Source organism: Peromyscus californicus, unplaced genomic scaffold (assembly GCF_007827085.1).
Source record: "Peromyscus californicus insignis strain IS unplaced genomic scaffold, ASM782708v3 Scaffold_13__1_contigs__length_99412109, whole genome shotgun sequence".
NCBI lineage: Eukaryota > Metazoa > Chordata > Mammalia > Rodentia > Cricetidae > Peromyscus > Peromyscus californicus.
Window position 1 is genome coordinate 56,708,519 of NW_026294424.1, and position 22,652 is coordinate 56,731,170.

Genomic DNA, 22,652 nt, shown 5'->3' on the forward strand with positions numbered 1-22,652 from the left:
TAGATGAAAGGAGAAGTGGGTCCATGCCCCCACCCTTAACCAAGGATCTATCCCCAACTGATAACCACTTGCATATGAAAAATTAGATTTTCCCAAGGGAGCATTACTAGGGAAACAAACTGTTCTTAAGGATAGGCTCCATGCCCAGTAGTAGAGGTCTGACAGAAAACCACTGAAAGGCATCTTGGGAGGTTCCTTGTCTCAAAATGTCCTGTCAGGGTAGTGTGTGTGTGTGTGTGTGTGTGTGTGTGTGTGTGTGTGTGTGTGTGTTTTAATTTTATCTTATTTTTAATTTTTTATTTATATATTTCCTCTCTTTTTTACCCTACAGGTCATTTGCATATATGGTTTCCAATTTAGTGTTCTTATGGGATTCCTGAGTGAACAAAGAAGTGTGTCCTGCACCTATGTCTGTGTGTTTTTATTTTGGTTTGGTTGTTTATTTGTTTGTGTGTGTGTGTATGTATGTGTCTTTCCTTGTGCTCTTTTCCTTCTATTTGCTTGTTCTATCCTATTCCTATGTGTTCGTTTTTGTTTTATTAACTTATTTTATTATTATCCCTTAGAAGCCTGTTTTTTTTTTTTTCTAGTGAGAGACAGAAAGGGGATGGATCCAAATGGGAGGGGAGGACGGGAGTAACTGGGAAGGGAAACTGTAATCAGGATATATCACATGAGAAAAAAATATTTTTAGTAAAAAGGGTAATGGGGGTGGGGTGGATATTCTAAAGAACTGTCATCAGACCAAGTGTAACATCCAAGAAACACTTGAGATTATTATTTGCTAAGAGTTTATCTACACAATAGAAAGAGTTGACATATAGCCTTAATTATAACACTAGCAAATGGTGGCGCACGCCTTTAATCCCAGCCCTCAGGAGGCAGAGGCAGGCGGATCTCTGTGAGTTTGTGGCCAGCCTGGGCTACCAAGCAAGTTCCAGGAAAGGCACAAAGCTACACAGAGAAATCTTGTCTCAAAAAAAAAAAAAAAAAAAAAAAAAAAAAAAACCTTTTGAAGGCTTGTTGTGTTTGCTTTTTTTTTTTTTTTTTTTTTTTTTGTCAAGTACAGAGGCAAGCACATATGTGGATTAACTATCTCCTCCTTATAGCAAAACACATTTTACACTGGGGAAAGGAATTGAGTTTATACAATTTTAATTAATTTGTTTAAATTTAGACAGCAAGTAAACAAGTGAATCAGAATCATCCACTGTATTAAATAGCTCAGCACAGGACTTTCGTATATGTTGATTGTATGAGTTAGGATTCTTGTTTAGATACAGTAGAGAAAGTCAAAATTGTGGTCATCTAAATAGATAGAATGGTGCCCTCTTAATTCCTATATGTATAGCCCAGGATAGCATCAGACTCATCACATCTGTTAGAGATTAACTATGCCCCTTGCCAAAACTAACTTGTTGAATCTATCCTAAGAAATATAATAGGATTGAATGTGAAGTGGAACTTTTGAAAGTGAGTAAGTCATAAGGCTAAGGAGCTTAGGAATGAGCTATTGTCTTCCTCAAATAGAGCCCAGAGAGCTCTCAAACCCGGTATCTACCATCTAAAGGATGGGGTGAGCAATCTTCTTACCAGATGTTAACTTTGCTGCCATGGTGATTTTAAACGTACAGCTCCAGACTATGAGACACTTCTGTTGTTTAGCCCCCACCCCCACCCCAGCCTATGATAACTTTTTATAGCAACCAAGTAACCAAAACAAAGGCACTGTCTTTATCAGCATGAGGTAAACCTCACAAATGTGGCCGCTCTTCCTCTCACCATCACATCCACATCCTCACTGGTATACCGAAAGGAAAATAAAGAGGGAGCAGTCCACAGGTCCATAGACTAGACCAAGAAGTGGCCTCTTACTTTTACCCATAGTCTTCATATTAGGGCTTAATTGAGCAGCTGCACCTACCTTCAATTGTTTTGTAAAGTGAGATCTTAATTCTGGGTCTTTAGGTTTTATGTTAACATCTCAGATTCTGTTACTTATAAGAGGTTCTCTATATGCAACAACTAGTAGTTTTAATTACATACACATGAACTACAGGTTAGTTACAGAAATCTATACCAAATATTTTAATTCAGAGTCAGAGAAGTTAAGTTAGAGATTTAATGAGCAATACCAGTCAAGTTGAAGAGCATGAAGTCTGTGTCAACACAAATTTATGCTTTCTAAGGATGATGGGAGAGAATAAAAACTTTATAGAGACTTGGAAATTATTATGTGATTCATTTAAAGATCACAAACATCCATGGTATTACTATAGGGATATTAAATTGTAGATTGTATTTAATTACAAAAGCTCTACATTAAACCAAAACCCTTTCAGATATATCCTTGGTTGTCTATCTATAAAGCAAAGAGGATTGTCACTGAACTTGTTGACATCCCTGTCAATTTGTACAACATATGTGTGAGAAAAATCTGTTAGAGCAATTCTTTCTTAATCCAAGAAGATACGCACATCAAGTAGATTCTATAGATATACTTGCATACCCATGTTTACAGAGCTTTATTCACAATATTTAGGAAGTAAAACTAACCTATATATCTATCAACTTTTGAATGAATAAGAAAAAATATACATATTCACAACAGAATTTCATTTAGGGCTTAAAAAATAAAACAAATGTCACATTTTCTTTGTTATATGTGGTTCCTAGCTCAAGTTTTTTGTATCTTGCATTAAATGTAGAGTATATATGGGGGAGCAACAAACTAGAAATGAGCCATTGGTGGTGGTTCACTAAAGCAGGAAGGAGCATAGACTGTAGATGAAATGAAAGTGGAGATGGGTATCTTTGTGGATTTCTGTGGGCCTCTCTAGCACTTTGCTTCTTCCTATTCTCATGTGGTCTTTATTTACCATGGTCTCCTATTCCTTGTTCTCCCTCTCTGTTGTTGATCCAGCTGGGATCTCCCGCTCCCCCAAGCTCTCTTTCCCTCAACCCTCGCCTTTCATTACCCCCACTCATGTCCAGGCTGTTCATGTAGATCTCATTCCATTTCTCTGTCATTGGGTGATCCCTGTGTCTTTCTTGGGGTCCTGTTTTCCAGGTAGCCTCCCTGGTGATGTGAGTAGCAGACAAGTCATCCTTGTTTCATGTCTAGTATCCTGCTATGAGTGAGCACAAAGATACCCACACAACAGACTGCTGGCAGTGGTCGAGAGACAGCCCGAACTGACCTACTCTGGTGATGGGATGGCCAAACACCCTAATTGTTGTGCTAGAAACCTCATCCAACTACTGAGGGATCTGGATGCAGAGATCCATGACTAGGCCCCGGGTGGATCTCTGGGAGTCCAATTAGCGAGAATGAGGAGGGTTTATATGAGCGAGAATTGTTGAGACCAAGGTTGGATAAAGCACAGGGACAAATAGCCAAATGAATGGAAACACATGAACTATGAACCAATGGCTGAGGGGTCCCCACTGGATCAGGCCCTCTGAATGGATGAGACAGTTGATTGGCTTGATCTGTTTGGGAGGCATCCAGGCAGTGGGACCAGATCTTGTGCTCATTGCATGAGTTGGCTGTTTGAAACCTGGGGCCTATGCAGGATTGTTTGGCTCGGCCTGGGAGGAGGGGACTAGACCTACCTGGACTGAGTCTACCAGGTTGACCTCAGTCTGTGGGGAAGGCTTTGCCCTGGAGGAGATGGGAATGGGGGGGGGGGGGGGTTTGGGGGGAAGGTGAGGGGGACGGGAGGGGGGAGAACAAGGGAATCCGTGGCTTATATGTAGAACTGAATTGTATTGCAAAATAAATTAATAAAAAAAAAGAAATATAAAAAAAAAAATTCAAAATGTAAAAAAAAAAAAAAAAAAAAAAAAGAAAGTGGAGATGGGGAATATTGGGACCAGATAGGGGATGTGTGGATGGGGGAAAAGAAGGCAGGAGGAAAGGTTAACAAAAGTGATGGGTGTGTAAAAAAAGCCATATGGAAAGATACATCTTACAACCCAATTAAAAAGCATAATTAAAAGAGTTTTTAGAACACAAATGACATGAAAGAAGGAAAGGGTAGAAACACTATAGATTAAAAGTTGAAGTGAAGCCGGGCGGTGGTGGCGCACGCCTTTAATCCCAGCACTCGGGAGGCAGAGGCAGGCGGATCTCTGTGAGTTCGAGGCCAGCCTGGGCTACCAAGTGAGTCCCAGGAAAGGCGCAAAGCTGCACAGAGAAACCCTGTCTCGAAAAACCAAAAAAAAAAAAAAAAAAAAAAAAGTTGAAGTGAGTATTGAGGTAAGGGGACAGAGGAGAGGAGAAGATAGGAGCTGGGCTCCTTAAAACTAAGATATGAAAAAGCCATATGGAAACCACACTTTTGTAGGAGAAATTTAAAACACAGCTTAAAATGAAAAATAATTTTGAACAGAGGAGCCCTGCATAGGTGAACAAGGCTGTTATAAGAGATGGATTATTAAACAAAACTCAGTATCAGGCCTGGGCTACTACTCTACAAGTTATTGGTCAAGGATGTCTCAGAGTCCATCAATACAATATAACCTATTGGCATCCCTTTCTGTTACACATAGTAACTAGATGGCAAAACTCTATTGAAGACACCAGTCACATTGAATGTAAGGCATAGTAGAAATCCCTCTTGAACTGACTGGAAAACTTCCTTCCTGCTGGTAGCTTTCAAAATGCCAGAAAGTGCTATTCAGTTAGACGGGAGAGAAAAGCTATTGATGGTCTTACATAGCACTGAAGCCTGCATCCTACAAAACCAACCTGCTAGGCAGAATGTACAACATGGTGCAATAATGACGTTCTTGTTACAGGAGTAATCAACTGCTTTCTGACTGTGTTTGTGGCCTGCAACACAGGAGGGAATTCAACTTGGTACTAGAAATCTGCTCAAAAGCTCATGACTAGAGAGTCATGGACCCTAGGACAGAACACACTATTACCACTATTACAATTTTACCAAATATTCATGTTGCCAAATTGCCATCTAAATTTTATGCTTATATCCTTAGATTTGTACTGCTGTCAACCTTGCTCAGAGAAATTGCTTTTTGCAGTAGGAAGTGGTTAACACAAAGACTTATAACAAGTCAAAGAGCTGAGAATTGGGTGTTGACTGTTTAGCCCTAAATCGCGCATCTATATCATTGTCCCTCAGGAAACACTACAGAAAGGGAGGGGGGAAATGTAGGATCTGGAGGATTCGAAAGAATGCTGCAAAAATGCTGCCTTATGGACATTACATGAGCATTTCTCTCATGAATTTACCGTAGCTGTTACCTTCATAACAACCTAAAAAGATCAAGGCAGTCAGAATTCCCACAAGCATGAAGTGGAGCCTTATGAGGCTCTACCTTTAACTGAGGGCTATTGGTTGTTGATGATTGCTTCGAGGGGGAGAATTGTTTTAGTGGTATGGTCATGGTAGGTTGCCCATGCTACAGTGGATGGCCCTATATCCATGTGTGCTATTTGAACTCAGGGAGTTACTAAGAACAAAGAAAGTTGACATGATGTTGTGGCGGGTGGGGGATGGGGGGGGGTGGGGTATAATGTAAGGGGATTTGAAGAGGGTGGTAGATATGATCAAAATACATTGCAGACATGTAATAAATTATTAAAGAGTGAATAAAATATCATAAGATAATAAAGGATATTGTGGAAATTTATACTTTTGAAAAAAGGAACATCTATATTAAATATAATACTATGAGAAAGTATTACAAACATAATATGCTTAAAGAATAATGCTCTTACATTTGCTTATCTTAACTAATAACCAGTAATATGAATTTGCCACTTTGAGAATGGTAAGTGAATTGAATCCTACTTTTAAATGGTTTCCACTCACACTTTCAGTGTCGTTTCTACATTGTCATTCACTTTCTTGCATTTTTATGTTTTTCAGGGTTTTTTTCTGAGGAATTCACTTTTATTGAGAAGACAGCTTCAAATATATGCATTTCATTCCTTTTAATACTTTATAACTTTCAAATCCTTTCATATATAATTTTCATTTACTGCTTGGAACTAATACATATTAATGTAAAATGTAATGACTTAGAATCTTGGGAGCTCAATGTGTCTCTTAATTTATTCTTGTTTGGCTAATTAAATCCAGGGAATTAAACATATTATTTTTTATAGTGAAGAACTTATCTTGTACTCTGGCATTATGAAGTTTCACTGAATGTACCTTTTTAAATAAATTATTTGAAACCACAAGGGCAATTTCAAGGAATATAGACTTTGAATTTCTGTGTACTTTACACGCAAATAGCAATACTTTTAAATACATAAAGGGAAAATAGTTTTCTTTTCAAAATATTGTAACACCTGAGAGAAAACTGTACACTGAATTCTGAGTTATGGGTCATGTAGCGTTTTATATATTTTTAAAGAAGGTCTCTCCTTAAAATGCAGACATTTTATCCTCGGATTCAGAGGAAACCTCTGCACATGTGGAGGAGAATTTATGCTATTAGTTTTTAATGTATTTTGTGTCAGAAGAGTTCTTTGTTCAAATAAAGTCATCAGATAAAGTGGAAGTGAAGTGAGATTGATAACGTAGCAGAAGAAGAGGATGGTAGGCTGGCATGTCGCACCTTCTTGTCGTGTGAGTAATACAAAACACTAAGGTCTGTCAGATACAGTTTGTCCTCCAGGGTATCCCCGTGACTCAGGTCTCTGTAATAGAATAAGACCTTCAATTAAGTAGATTGCAAAGGAGAAATGGGTGCCCTACATGCCTGAAAATACAAAAACTCAACAGAAACATAATTTGCGAAGTCTATTGAATAAAACAGCCCAGGATGGAGAGATGATATCACAAAGGATACTTTCAGAGCCGGGTAAGGACAGCAAAGTGAGCAACTGGACCCATGTGGAATACCTTTGATATCTATCTGTCAGGAAATTCTGACAGTACCTGCCGAGTCAGCAGGAAGAAGCCGTACACACAGAAGTTTCATGGCTTTTTAGTTCTTGACAGCTGAAAGGAAACTTCTTGAGGACAATTAAAACAGATCACAGAAGCACTAAAAAGTATTTGGAGAGAAGAACAAGATGTGTAAATAGATCTAAGACCCTTTTCATATGGTAGAAATCCTAAAATGTTGGATGTATTAGACAGGATGTATAGAGGAAAACTATCCTATTGAGGCCTTTGACAGAGAAGAGTTTATGTAAGAAATGGTGAAATAGCCGGGCGGTGGTGGCGCACGCCTTTAATCCCAGCACTCGGGAGGCAGAGCCAGGCGGATCTCTGTGAGTTCGAGGCCAGCCTGGTCTCCAAAGCGAGTTCCAGGAAAGGCGCAAAGCTACACAGAGAAACCGTCTCGAAAAAACCAAAAAAAAAAAAAAAAAAAGAAATGGTGAAATAGGTATTGGAGTCTGTGGGCGAAAATAGAGTAAACCCAGAGTGACTAGGAGCAGAAGCAGTTACCCCCAGGACTGTGGGGACAATGGGTAAGAGATTCCATCTCTTGTTAGAGCAGCATGTAGAAGGAAAGGCCTCATCCCACATGCCTGATGCTTGTGTATTCAGTACTGTCTAATTCAAGTGTTCTGCAGATACCACAGTGAATAAGGATAAATGGGCAATCCTACAGTAAAAGTATCACCACCCACCCTCCCTCACTACTAGACCCACTCTCTTTCTGTCTCTGTTTAGAAAAGAACAGGCTTCTGAGAGATAACAGCCAAAGATGGCAAAATAAATTATATTAAGATGAAGGAGGAGCTGGGCAGAGTAGAGGAATGGGAAGCTATAATCAGGAGATTGTATGAGAAGGAATCTATTTTCAATAAAAGAAAAAAAAAGATTTTTAACTAGTTCTCAGGGTGAATATAGAAACAAGCAAATGGGAGAACGGACTCTTTCCTGGTTGCCTGAGAGTGATTTCAAATTCATTTTACCCAGTATGTACACAATGGGAGGGGCATTCTATCCCCCTAAATGATGCAACCTAACTTGCCTAAAGCTAGCTGTAGAGACACATAACTGAGATTTTTGTGTTCAGCACTGCTTACCCAAATAAACATCTAGCCTTTTACAAACTTGAAAATCAAATTGCTTTATGGTTTGAGGAGTATTTAATACAGCGTGACCAGTTTAAAGTTAACATTTTGAATGGCAGCATGTTATATTTCAATTAGGACAAGATACTTCTCTGTAATAAAAGATAGCAATAATATGCACATAAAGTCAATAAACAGAATTTTCAAGATGTGAAAAAAAAAAAACCATTGCTGTGTAGCACAGATCAGACAGGAGAATGGTGTTATGCCTTCTCTAACCTCTTGACTCTTCGGTGTCCTTATAGCAAAACCCAATGGAACATCATATGGCTAAACATACCACACAGAGGCATACAGAGGATGGATTTAAAGCTTCACATATAAACAGAGTGAGTCCTCACAGATAAGTTACATGTATTGTGGGAGCCCGCAGAGGCTTCCTAGTGAAATCTGAGCTTGCTTTACCTAGCAGGATTGCAAAAGAGGATGACTGGACCACGGGCCTGGGTACCAGGTATTTGGAAGGGTCTGCACTTGACTGTATCTAGCAAGGGGGAGGTCTTTTGCCTCGCCCCTTGGCATTGTTATAAAAAAGCCCTTTTGAATAAAGTCCTGGTTCGTTGGGTATTGACCCAGGTCCTCTGGAAAGCTATCCTCTGTTTCTTTCTTCTTGGCTAGGCCTATCATTCTATCTACAAGTTCTTTATTCCTCTCTCTTCCTCATAGGAACCCTGTAAAAGGTGGTGGCTGGCCCCCCAAAGTGTATGACTCTCAGTATGGCCCTAAAATTTGTCACCCAGATGCCATTAGTAATATTTTTCTATCCTTAATTCTGTATTCAAATTTTAAAGTATGAAAGCAGAAGATTTAAATGAGTTACACAATTACTCTCAGAAAAAAAAATACACAAACTGTAGCCATTCCATCTTTTCAGAAAATGTTTTTCAATATATGGTTTTATATACCAACATATTAAGTATCTACACTTAAAATCCAGAAGTATTATACTTGACTAATAGAGTTTACTCCTACAATTTACTGGGAATAAGATGCTAATACATTTCTTGGGCATGAAAACATAGAGCTCTAGTACATATGAGGAAGGTCTTACTCTGTTTTGACAAAATTCTGGTGTGCACCATGCACTATGAAATGGCAGAAAGAACAGCTGTGTTAAAAATTATGAGTGAGACACTTTATATATCAAAAGAGGGACAGAGATTTCAATAAGAGCTGGCCGAGTTCTCTTCTCATATTTGATATTATTATTTGTGCTTGGTTTAACAAGACAAAACAGGGTTTTCAGCTCGGAAGCCAACCTGCACAGGTCTCATTCACCAGATAATTGGACTGACTCAGGGACTAGACAGGGGAGAAGAGTCACCATGTGCTTAAGACAACAGAACAGACAGGACGCACAAGTGGAAAAGGACAGCTTTGAAAGAGGACTCAGAAGTTAGAAAGTAGTTCATCTAAGAGAAACAAGTAATCCAGGTGCCAAATTGGATCCATAAAGGAGAAGTCATGGGCACTTGTTCCCTCTGAGGAGGCAAGTATCTGATGAAAGTCTGAGACTACCATGGACCAAGACAGCGAATAGACTGGAAGAAGACCTGATGTGCAAGCGAGGGAGAAAGAAGTTATTGTGGAAATCAACTGAATGACACCTCATCTTTCCATCCCTTCACTTGCCTGCCAATCAACTTTTAGAGATGACTATCTGCCGCAGCCTTTCTGTGGTGCTTTGAATGAGAAATGTCCCTGATAGCTGCATGTACTTGAACACATGATCCCCAATTAGTGTTACTGTTTGGGAAGGTTATAGAACCTTTGGGAGATAGAGCCTTGGTGCGGGAAGAACATCACTTTGGGTGGGCTCTGAAGGTTAATAGCATTGCTGAACTTCTTGTTTTATCTCTGTTGTTCTCTCTCTCTCTCTCTCTCTCTCTCTCTCTCTCTCTCTCTCTCTCTCTCTCTCTCTCTCTCTCTGTGTGTGTGTGTGTGTGTGTGTGTGTGTGTATGGAAATGTGATCAGCCACCATCCGGCTCCTGAAGTTCTGCTTCCCTAACTGTTTCCATGCCTTCCTTGCCATGATGGACTCTATCCCTTTTTGATGATAAGTCAAAATAAACCCTTTCTTCTTTAAGTTGCTTTTGTCAGTGCAGTTTTTCACAGCAACAAAAAAAGCAGCTAATATAATTTCCAATTTTCAAATCTCTTAGACGTTCTTTCTTTCTATTCACCACAAGTAAAGAAACCACTGTTCTTAGCTTAATCAAGCTAACTAGTAGCCTGTCACAGACTGTGAGAGGTATCAGACTATGTAAATTTTCAGATGTAAATCATAGTGGGGTAGTGCTGTGGGATAATGCTTTTGTACATGGGTTTAATAAAACACTGATTGGCCAGTAGCCAGGCAGGAAGTATAGGCGGGATAAGCAGATGAGGAGAATTGTAGGAAGAAGGCTGACATCCAGGGAGCAGCATGTAATGTAATGGCACACAGGAAAAGCCACGGAACACAAGGCAACATATAGATTAACAGAAACGAGCTGAGTTTAAGTGTAAAAGCTAGTCGATACTAAGCCTGAACTAAGGGTCAAGCAGTTATAATTAATATAAGCCTCTGTGTGCTTACTTGGGGGACGCGAATGGGAGAGATTTGTCCCGACTGCCAGCCAGTAGGACACAGGAAAACTTCCGGCTACAGGGTAGTGGCAGAATGAAATAATAAAATACTTGTAAAGCTGTAAAGCTTTTAACAGTGTAGGCTACATAGTGTATATATATATGTGTGTGTGTGTGTGTGTGTGTGTGTGTGTGTGTGTGTGTGTGTGTATAAAAATCATATTAAAGGGGGAATATTTATGATTAATTCCCCTCAAGATAGATCACTGCTATATGTGAATGCCACAAGAAGTTACCTCTTAGGTTTCTGACTACTGAAAGAAAAACTAACCAAGGGTCCCAATCCCGAAACTCTGGAACCCACTGCCACAATTGTGTCAGAACTCCTTCTTCAGCTCGGCGCCCAGGTCAAGGTCTGGGTATTGTGGTGAAACTTTGGCAAGTGTGTTCCTGAGCACAAATACTCATGTGGAAACATCTCTAAAACCGAAAGGCCTACCATTGTATAGCACTAACCTCCAAGCCAAACAACAGTCTTCTTCCAAAGAGCAGCTATGCCTACTTGTGAAAATCACAACTAGGCTTCTTGACTGCTGAGATCCCCTCAGAAAAGGACAGGAGGGTGAGTAGCATTGGATGTCATCTGAATATCCAGCCAGTTCATTCCCAAACAGTAGTGTGCCATTCTGCCCTCACTACATGTGGCCGTTTGGTTTCCAGGAGATACTGCTGTGCATAGAATGGGGGAAATTAACTGAGACGAGGGCTCATTCTATACAGCCATGGAGGGATCAGCATCCATGCTGGGTGAAAATTTTCCACTGTGGCTGCTTACCCATACTCTGTAAGCCAGCCCAATAAACTCATTGATTCCCCAGGGTGAACTATGGTGGAATTGAACTTGGGTTTGTCATTATGACCTTACAAGGAGATGTGTAGACTTTGCCTAGTCTTCCCAGGAAGAAACTTCTGGCAGTACCTGTATATCACGATTCTATACCTTTGTTCTTTCACCATCTATCTTCTTGCTTTTTCTTCATCTAACATCAGGCCAAGGTTCTTCCTACTCCCTCCCCTTTCTCTCACTTGTAATTTGCCTACTGTATTTAACCTGGTATAGTTGTTTGTTTCTCGGAGTATACTGATAAACACATGTGCAAAGAAAATGGTTGTAGCCTAAGAAAATACGGTAGAGTAGGCGGGATTGGAACACAATTGTAAGTCTAGCATGTAAAGGGAGAGATAAGTAGATCAGGAGTTCAAGGACAGCCTTGGCTACATAGAGAATTTGAAGTCACCCTGGGCTACCCGAGACCTTACCTCAAAACCAAAAACAACTAAAAAGGAAAAGGGAAAGAAGACCAGAAACCAAGACGAGAAGCAAAATGCTATTAAAGGGAAAATTAATAAACATGAAACTAATGAAACACTGCCCTTAGTCTACCAACAATGGATTCTTGATTGTAGACTTCATTCTTTATGCAGAATTTAAATTATAGGGTTTTTTTTTTTTTTTTTTTTGGAAATTCAGTTTACACTTCTAGTTCGCACATCCTGTTCTCCCTCACAGATGCCAGTCTAGCCAGTTAGTTCTATACTTAGGAGAGGAACATCCTGCTGTTTTGAGTCCATCCTGATAGAGTCCTGCAGAAACTTTCAAGCTTCCTCACTGCATTGGATCTTTGGAGAGATGATATCACTGGGAGAATATCCAAGGAAGTGTGTTGACTTTAACCAAATTCAACTGAATTAAATTGAATATGGTTAATTAAATGAATTAATAAAATAAATAATTAAATAAAAATAAATTTCAATTTGGTAGAAATCTGCCTCAGCCCAGTATTTTCAAGGGAACAATGAATGGACTACATCAGGTCTATTCTGGCCTCAGGCATAGATCTTCTAATATTTAAGTAGAACTGTAAGGAATCAGTAACTATTCATTCTTCAATTGTACTACTCCTATCCCTGCATTAGTTGACATTATCATAATATATCTCAATTAATAGTCCTTTCAGTTGAAATTCTCCCCCCGCAGGAATATAATATAAAGCTCAAATGCTTTCACTTAAATCAGTACAAGGAACATGCAAAAATTATGATACATTTCATACCTTCTTTTGGTGACCATTATATTAATATTTTTTGATACAGATCTAGAAGGTAAAATCATCACTACCAAAAAAAAAATTAACATCTTCTGCCTTATTGACCAAAAAGCTCAGGGCCAATTTCCATGCCTAAAAACGTTATTTTCTCAATTTCAGTATTATCTTTCCCTTTGTTATGTATGATTTCTGATCTTTGTCATTTTATTTGCAATAGTCAAATTGTTTGTAAGTTTAAACATACTTAGGTATTTGGATTGTTTGGAAATGCAGGGTAAGAGGTAGACTGTAAACTTTTAAGTGAATTATATATGGGCATTATAATAATGTTTATTCTGTACACACCACAATTAGGCACCACTAAAAATGTTTTACAATGAATTAATACTTGCCTGAGATTGTAGCTCATTGGCAGAGCCCTTGCTAACAGGCATCCACAAGTCCCCGAGTTCCATTCTCAGCACCATAAACAGATATACAAATGTAAAGAAACAACTCAAGGGAGTGGTAAGTCAATAGTTTCAGTTTAACTAACCTTGTGAGTTTACACCACAGATTTTTTTTTTTTTTTTTTTTTTTTTTTTTTAAACAATGAACACCGCTCTTTGACTAGCACAGGCATATGGAACTGACTGGCTATGATGAGGTCTGTAGTGAGTCCTTATTCAGAAAAGGCATCATTTTGTCTTCAGCATCATCATTTATAAAACAAGGAAGCAGCACTAGGTAGCCCTAAAGGATTATTTCTAGTTTTGGAACTATGTGATTCCTTCTAAATTTAGGCTTTTTTGATCTTGCCATTTAAACACCTAATTATCCCGGGAGAGCACAGCCAGGAAGGGCAATAAGACATGGTATTGCCATGCAGGAGTTTCAAAAAGTCCTATGTATTTACAAAGACATTCTCAGGAAATAGACTGGACTAAAGCATTTCCTTCCAAAATAAATTGGAATATTATTTCACACAATAATGTTTTTGAGTTCTAAGAACTCAAATTTCCATTCAAGTATCGGGTATTATGAATATAAACCCTTAAGCAGTCAAAAGAGCTAATACATTATGGGAGATCATGACCAAGAATATCTACTATTTTTTCATCATCACAATAATTTCAAGTTTAAACTATTACTAGTTTAAAATCATGCCTTTTGTATATCCTGTGGAAAACTCATATTAAGCTTGATAATAAGAGAAAACAGTCTTAGTAACTATTTAACCATAGTTACTATATAGCAATTCACATTGTTTCAAGCATAATTGTTCATGATTATTCTAACAGTCAAGATAAACAAAACTACTACGCATGAAAGAATTCACTATTAACTTCATTGTGAAATACAGAATTATCTTTAAACATGCCCCTACAGGCTAAGAACTACTCATTTGCCAGTAGTAATAAAGGACTCTAAAGACAAGTATATATACACAGGCAAGCTTATATAACATTTGAAATCTGTTTAAGTCAGTCTTGCATTGCTAGCTAGCTAGCTCTTCCTTGTAGACTAAACACAAACAGGATACGTGACACATATAATAGAGTACACATGAGGAATGGGCGTTTTATTCAGTGCCTAAACAGGTAAGTCAAAGTAAACAAAAGACTAATTTTTAGTAAAATATGTTAAAGGAATAAAAATGCCTTATGTTCTTTTGCTCAATTTAGTGTCAAAAATTGGATTTATCAGCTCTAATCAAAGTCGAGTTGATGTGGTTACTGATGTTTTATCTGAAAGCTTATAAAGGGAATTCTTTAATTGTGGGAAATACATTTTCCCTGAACTTAGGAAGCACTATAAACTCCGCTATATATCTTGATGCTTAGGTTTTCCAAAAGATATGTTCCTCAGACCTGTGAAGAAAAGGGTATTTTTATGTAATAGAAACAGACACAATATTTGACTGAAGGCTTATAAAGACATTCCAATACTGTGAGTTTCAGCATTTGTCTCAAATGGTATGCAGATGATTATCTGATAATATTGCTTTTGCATTTCTGTATCACACCAAATCACTACAGGGTGAACATGGGAAGAAAAGCCACATGAGCACTTAATAGGAGAGAAATAGAAATTCTAGTGTAATCTACAGATGGAAGAGGTATGAGTAAGGAAAAAACCTCTCAATGACTGACATGTTGTAGGTCACAGAAAATGTGATTAGAATTTTGTTCAAACTCATATCCATGAAACATTTTCTGGACCAGGCAAACTGAATGATGTCTAACAAGCTGAGTTTCAGGATCAAGCAGAAGAATATTGTCATAAAAAGTTAGGTTGGTAGATAACCTGGAGGACTGTTTTGTCTTAAGTTTAAGATGTAGCTGCCTCATGGCTATGGTTCCCATGGAAACAGGGTGTGCTTCTTACAAGCTGTAACATATGAGAAGGGACTCAGCTCCTTCACAGTTCATTCATGGGGGCTGAGTCCCAAGGGGAGGGCAGAGGCTGTTTTGCTGTAGGGCTTTTCCTCAGAGTTACATAGTTACTCCATCTGTGGTTTCACTGTTCTTTCCATAAATCTGGGACTTCCTTACAGGTTGAAGCTGCTGGTGAGAATGTATTAGGTTGTTTATATTTCAACATCTGTTACTGTACTACTCAGTGGCCCTATCATTAAATGTGTCCTTTCCTTTACTGTCCTTGCTTAATCTAGTCTAGGTATTGCTTCGCAACTGTAACATATGACTACTTTCTGTTTTTTGTTTTTTAAATACCAATATTTTGGTTTCTTCTGTTCTTTAAAAAATGCACTTTTAGTCACTCAAAATGTCCCACTTTAGGAGGCCTGTTCTCTATAAAAGTGTAGGTATACAGGACAGTTTTTCCTTAGTTTTTGATGACAGAAATTTGGTGATAAGCACCTGCTTTCTCTGGAGTGGGTGATTCTCAATAATCTTGTCTTGCTCTTTGTGCTCTTAGTGGCTCACAGGTGATGCCCATTAGAGTTGTTCTCAGATGAGTTATAATATCTGCCCTTGGCCCAGATCTCACAGCTAAACTGCAGGCAAGTTCTCACCATTATCCCAACCAACAGACTATCATGTAAGGAGACTGGAGGGGCACACTCTGAAACATGGAACTAATTGGTCTGATTCTGTGTTGTTTCTTTGTATATCATGCAAATGGGCATTGGCATAGCTGTTGGATCAAGTAACAGCTCTAAGTATCTGTCTTCAAGGTCATGGAAACATACTCTGTCTCTTTGGACAAAGATAAGGAATCCAACTCCCATTTTAAAATCCACAATAGTAGTCCTATTTGTGAATATCTTTCCCACGGGTCATTGATTCCCAGAAAAACTTATCAGATAGATATTGGAGTGGATGTGCGTTATATCTCAGTCATTTCCCTTGACATGTATCCTTGTGTCTCCCTCTCTCAGTCCTTATGAATGTTGAAATTGTTTTCTGAATGTTAAGTTTAGAATGTGTTGTTTAAGAGAGAATGTGTGAAGTGCCATAAAGGATGTAGAAATCCATTTCCCTCCTTTAAATATCAATTTTCTTATTGAAAATATTGTAAATATGTTAAATGCATCTTTTAAAGGTTCTATAACACTTTTCAATTCATTGGTTAGTAATTGTCAATTCTTTAGAAATTACTCTGTTGGACAGCATTAAACTGTGCCATTCAAATTCAGAAGACTTGAACTCAGTTGTGATTTTAAAAGTAAAGAAACATAGGAGACAGTTTTCCCCATGCTTGAACATAACAATTCTCCTGAACATTAGAAATAAACAAAAGAGTTCTAAAACTGAAAACTCATACATAAAAGTATGCGTGCATTCTCTCTCTCTCTCTCTCTCTCTCTCTCTCTCTCTCTCTCTCTCTCTCTCTCTCAGACATACACATGCATGCTCACACACACACATAACATACATGTCCACACACATACATGAGCATACACATGCATGCACATTCATGCTCATATGCACATTCATTTTTACATGTACACATACTTGCACATAGGTATGTATGTATGTACGAATGTATGTACATATGTATATCTTAGTACCATCAGTCCCTTTTACAATAAAAATTAAGCACTTGAGAAATTCAAGTCCCTCAAAGCTTAAGAAGGCCACTTCCTGTACACAGGTACCAACTTGTGTACCAATCTGTAGAAATGAATAGATGTCTATGTCAATATTACTGAAATACAGTTTAATCATTAACTCACAAATACCTTGCTAATTTTCTGGAGTTGGTTTTAGATATTAGACAAATAAAAAGGAGCTGAAGAAGACAAATTGAACTATGGGATTTAAATGAATCTTCATACCCTCACTCACATCTGGTTGGCACAGTTTATACAGCTCATGGTGCATTGGAGAGTTTCCTTTTCCAACTAAATTATTGTCATTTAGAAGTGACAATATGAATACAAAGGAAAAGTCTTTCCATGTGAAGTGCAGACCTAATTTGAAGGCCTGGATTTCAAATGAGACTTTTCAATCTTTTGAAGCTAGTATCCAGGAATTAAAAAGGACCCCATCTTATGTGGTTAGATAATACTACAGAGAGTATTTCCAACCTCAGCGTCTGCTCCTATTGACTGACTAGACCTACTTAAACTGACTAACCTCTTTAATGAGCTCCAAAAATAAATGCACATTATAGAGGGAAACTAACGCGCACCCACTATTTACAGAGAAATGACACAGAGAGGGCACTTCTTTGGTCTGCGACCCAAATAGCCCAGATCAGATTTAATTCAATATGGGAATCTGGGATTACACTGGGACTGTTATCTGGGTCTACAGTTAAATGCAAATATATCATTAAAAAAGTACTGGATTGCCTCTGTCAAAAGAGTCATTGCTTCCAGAGAATAAAATTAATTCATTCTTGTTCTCATTTTCATCCTGAGGAGTTAAAAGAGAAATTATTTAAATTAAATGCAGTTTCCTTGGAATTTTTATAGCTGATTCTGAAATATGAAATGGTTGGGTAAGTAATCGTGTTGTTTCTGAAAGTTCTCAAAAGAAAAAACAAACCGCAAAGAAAAGTATCTTATGAGAGCACAGCACTGTGCAGACCTAATGCACAGGCTGACAGGTACTCTGAATAGGCAGAGCATAGAAGCCTCAGGAGCTGCCTTTGCAGATTCATTCTTTAAAAATTCAAATAATGCCTCCGAAGAATCTTGGACCTGCCAAGATTCTAGTACAAATGGGTTTATGTAGGTGATTTTGGCAGCTGATGCTAGACAGTGAGGGAAGGAGCAACATGGAAAGTGTGTTGAAATGGAAAAGTAAGTAGAAAACAGGGCCAGAAAGGACACGCCAATGATGATAAGTTTGGATAAGAAAAGTCTTACCTAAGGTCAAAATGGCTCCTCTTTCCCCATATTGCTCCTCACTGAGATCTTCCAAGTAGTCCTGAACACGGTAATGAGAACAAGGGAAAAGAGTCACGTGAAAACAAAGATTAACAGCATGTTCTTTTCTGATTTTGGGTACAGCCAATAATTAGATATAGATTACATAAGACAGTGGTTGATTGACTAAATATGTTATGATAACACTGGTGTGAGAAGGGATAAATTGCAGCTCTGAGGAGCCTAAAGTTTTCCACCTTCAGTGAACTTTATTTCTGAGAGACAAGATCACTGAGGTATGTATGTACAGCGTAACTCTACTGGTCATGATGAAAATGATGGCATGTTGAGGGGATCCTAACTCATTCCAATGGAGCTGAATAAGTTCAACTATGTCTGACAAGCATGGTACTGGGCATCCCACTCCTTTCTTGTTTGCCTCAAGACAGTTTCTTGAGTGTGCATTTCATGCTTATGAACTAGCTTGTTGCAAAGGTTTTTTTTGTTTGTTTGTTTCATTTTCATTTTTGTTTGTTTTTGTTTTTGTTTTTTCGAAACAGGGTTTCTCTGTGTAGTAGACCAGACTGGCCTCGAACTCACAGAGATAAGCCTGGTTCTGCCTCCCGAGTCCTGGGATTAAAGGCATGTGCCACCCCCGCCCGAGTTACAAAGGTAATTTTTTTTTTTTTTAGCAGTATGAGGAAATCTTATGTTCATATTTCGCAGTGTAAGGAATCAGATTTCTGATGACAGTTCAGCTTTCAAGGGAGGAGTCTTTGTGTATGTTGGGGATTAAGGTTTCTAGGATGTCAAGGAGTAGGATAGAAGAGAAGTTTTGTTTTGATAAGACCAGAGGCAAAGATCACATAAAGGGGATATGACAGAATAAGTGAAGTATATTCAAGTTAAAACATACAGAGCACTTTCTGCCTCTCTTTTGTAGAAAACATCCTTTATTCACTCGTTTGTGTCTTTCTTTCTTTTTTTTTGTGGATTTGTTGCTCCGAACTATAATCATAGCCTGACAAACTTCAAGCCACAAAGAAGGTGAAGTAAGCACTAGAAACACTGAGACAGCAAAGAATACTTTGGTAATGCATTGGACACACCCTCTTGTGAAAATCTGTTATATATATACTGTGGTAATGTATTGGACACACCCTCTTGTGAAAATCTGTTTTATGCATATATATATGTATATATATGCACACACATATACATAAACTGCAGTAATGCATTGGACACTCCCTCCTGTGAAAATCTGGTTCAGAAAACTTTGGCAGAGGGGAAAGCCATCTAGTTTTTCAGTTCACATGAAAGTTATTTCATTGGTTTCATGTGATAGGCCCATGACTGTATAAAGAGTCAGAATCTTTACAAACACAGCAATGACTCAATGGAGAAGTGTTGCAAGGCTGTAATCTGAAGCACTGGCATCGCTTTGGAGGCCGTTAATGCTATTGAAAAGGAGACTTGCCACTCAAATCTTTGAATACATATATAATTGCTTCTCAAGTCAAGGATAGCTCCTGACATGTAGATAGAAGAAACCATTTGCTTTTTGTTATGACTGAGGAACTTGCCCAAGGAGAATGAAGTTTCAACACTAAACATCTATATGTAAGAAACCATCTCAGAATCACTCACAGTTATAATTGAATGCTAAATGTTCATGAATTTGCTTAATTGGATGGTAAACGTTCATGCATTTGCTTACATACAAAGGAATGAAAACATCTCTGTCAACATGTCTCCTATTATTTTCCAATCCAGTGACTTGGTTTGAATAAATTCTTTTACTTCTGTGCCTCATTAGCATATACAAAATGACAAAAATGAAAGATGTTTGAAATCTATCAATAAACTGTTCCATTACCATTTCTTTAGGCATGTACACTTATGAAAATGAGTTTTCTGTTGTTTTCATTTGTTTTAAAACCGTTAACAAGGAGTCAATCACCTTCATGAATCTTAGAATATAATTTTAGGAACTGTATAAGAAGATTCTGATATTTATGAAGTAATTCAAAATACTTGACAATATTTATGACATTAAAAGAGATGTTTGTTTGTATTGTTTTTAAGATGGTAAAAGGTATGATAATATTTTAAAAAGAGTATGTGGGATGTTTACGACATTTCATCTTTATCTGAATCACCAAACAATTGTTGATTTTGGCTGTGTTTGGAACTCTGTTCAGATAAAGCACTTCACTCCAGGTTATATCCAGTTGGAGATCATTCCACCTCTGAAAAACTTGCCCAGCCAATTAGGTTTTTGCTCACTATTAAACATTTGGCAATGAATTCTAAGCATTTCCAAGTGATACTTTTTTTTCTTTATAAAGTCAACAGAGTCTCCATTGACTACTTTGAAGTTATTCCATAGAAGTGATTTATTATGCCAGTTTTAATACTTTGCCAAGAGATCCGTAGGGAAGATAACACTCGAATCAGGCCCTTCTACAAAGTATGCATACACCTTATACCTAGGGAATGTAGCCACATTGTTTTAAGAGCCATATAGTATTACGATTCCAAAGAAAAACAATAGATCACTCAACCTTGTACTCCTTCCACCCCAAATTCCCAAACATTTATCAATGTCTTCCTTCCAAAGACTACCATGAACACCTGAAACTGGTCAAGTAGGACCAAGCAATTCTTTATTTCAGTGAGGGAAAACTTGCCATGGAGAGCTGTGAGGTGTCTCATCTGATGATCTGATTTGTACTTTGATTGGGTGTTTTTGAGATGGTGTTCCATTTTTGAATTTGAATAATATGTAAAATGAGATAATGCTGGTTTTTACTGGTTGTATCAGTATCTCAATACTTTCTTTCTTTCTTTTTTTTGGTGCTCAGGATGGAAGTTAAGGCCTTAGGAGAAGTACTGACAAATGCTTGACCCCTGGGCTGCATGCCAAGCCCTCACTAAATCTCCGTAAGAAGGGCAGACTATAATGAGACTAAAAATGCAGTGGCTTATAAACAACTAGTACAGAGACTGGGAGAAGGACACAAGTGCTATTTCATGGATGAGACAAGGCTCACATACCACCTGTGTTTACTTGTGATTATGGGGGGGGGATCTTTGTTTTCTCTTGTTCCTACGAGATATTGAGGTTCTATAAGACTTTTTATTTTCCAACGTGAGAATGCGAACTTCTAGCTGTGAAGGCCAGAGCAGTCCCTAGCAAACACCAGGGCAATAGTAGGCCAGTTTCAAGAAGTCAGAGGTTGCTTTTCTCTTTGTGGCCTTCTTTCCAGAGGCCATCACATTAAAGAGTCCTTTTTAAAGCATGCTTAATCACAGCACGTGTGTGTGTGTGTGTGTGTGTGTGTGTGTGTGTGTGTGTGTGTGTGCATGTGTGCATGCATCCAGGCCCAAGACTGACCCCGTGTGTCTTCCTTGATTGCTCTGCACCTCATTCATTGAGGCAGGATCTCTCAGATAAATTGGGGCTGGATGATTCGGGGAGTCTGATTGTTTAGATTGCTTCAGAGATCTCCATCTTCATTTTCCAAATTCTGAGTTCACAGGCATGCTGGCACACCCATTTATGTGAGCTCTGTGAGTCCTAACTCTGGTTCTCATGCTTACATGACAAGCACATTAACTGCTGTGCTATTTTCCCATTTAAGAACCTAGATTCTTAAATATTAATTTTTACCTTTTGTTGCATTTAGTTATAAAGTAAATAGCTTCTTCTTTGAGTAATAAACCCTTTTGCTCTTACATATACCTCCCTGTATATATCATCAGATATACACTTCTTGGGCCCTTCTTAGTAACAGACTTATAATATTTATTTGAAGCAGTGGTCGATCTTTTTACTGTTTTGGCTGTGTAAATATTAGTCACAGCAGTGCAACACAGTAGACTATAAGTGCACATCCTCCTCAAAAGTTTAATTTTATTCTGGCTTTATCATTGTTCTATACTATATGGGAGGTTACCAATAATTATTCTGGAACACATTTATATTTGTTCCTCTTTCTCTTTCTAGAATTCATTTTAATTGGACTACTTCATCAAGTCTTTAATATCGTTAACCTCCCTTCCCCCTACCCCTGACTGGGAGTCTCTGCATTTTTCTTTGATCTTTCTAAGGTCTTTTTGACTGTTTTTTTTTTCCTGACCATATACTAGTTTGAAATTTTTCTGTTAATATATTTTAATTTCTGAGTTTCTTCTCAAGAGGCAGATTTCTCATTTTTGTAAAGAAAAATCTTCTCTGGTTTGATGGGAGGAGATGTACATTTTCTTGTCTTATCCCAGAGTCTGGTAAATTTAAGTACCTGTGTGGTTGGTATTTTCTTCTCTTCCCTGTGTTGGCTCATTTCTTTCAAATGCTTTGTTTGACTTTCCATAGTTCAGCCCCTTGCTTTCTACTAGAGGCTTTTGTAGATGCCTGACCTCAATGGCTATTTCCCCATATTTAAACGGGAGGTATTAAGTGCACGGTTTACAAGCTTGACATTCATAGGCAGGGCTTAAGACTAAGAGCCTCATTGTTGGTTGGACAATCCAGTGAGGTCTGAGCAGGTTCTGAAGGGCTGAGAGTGGGGGAGGGGCACTGAATGC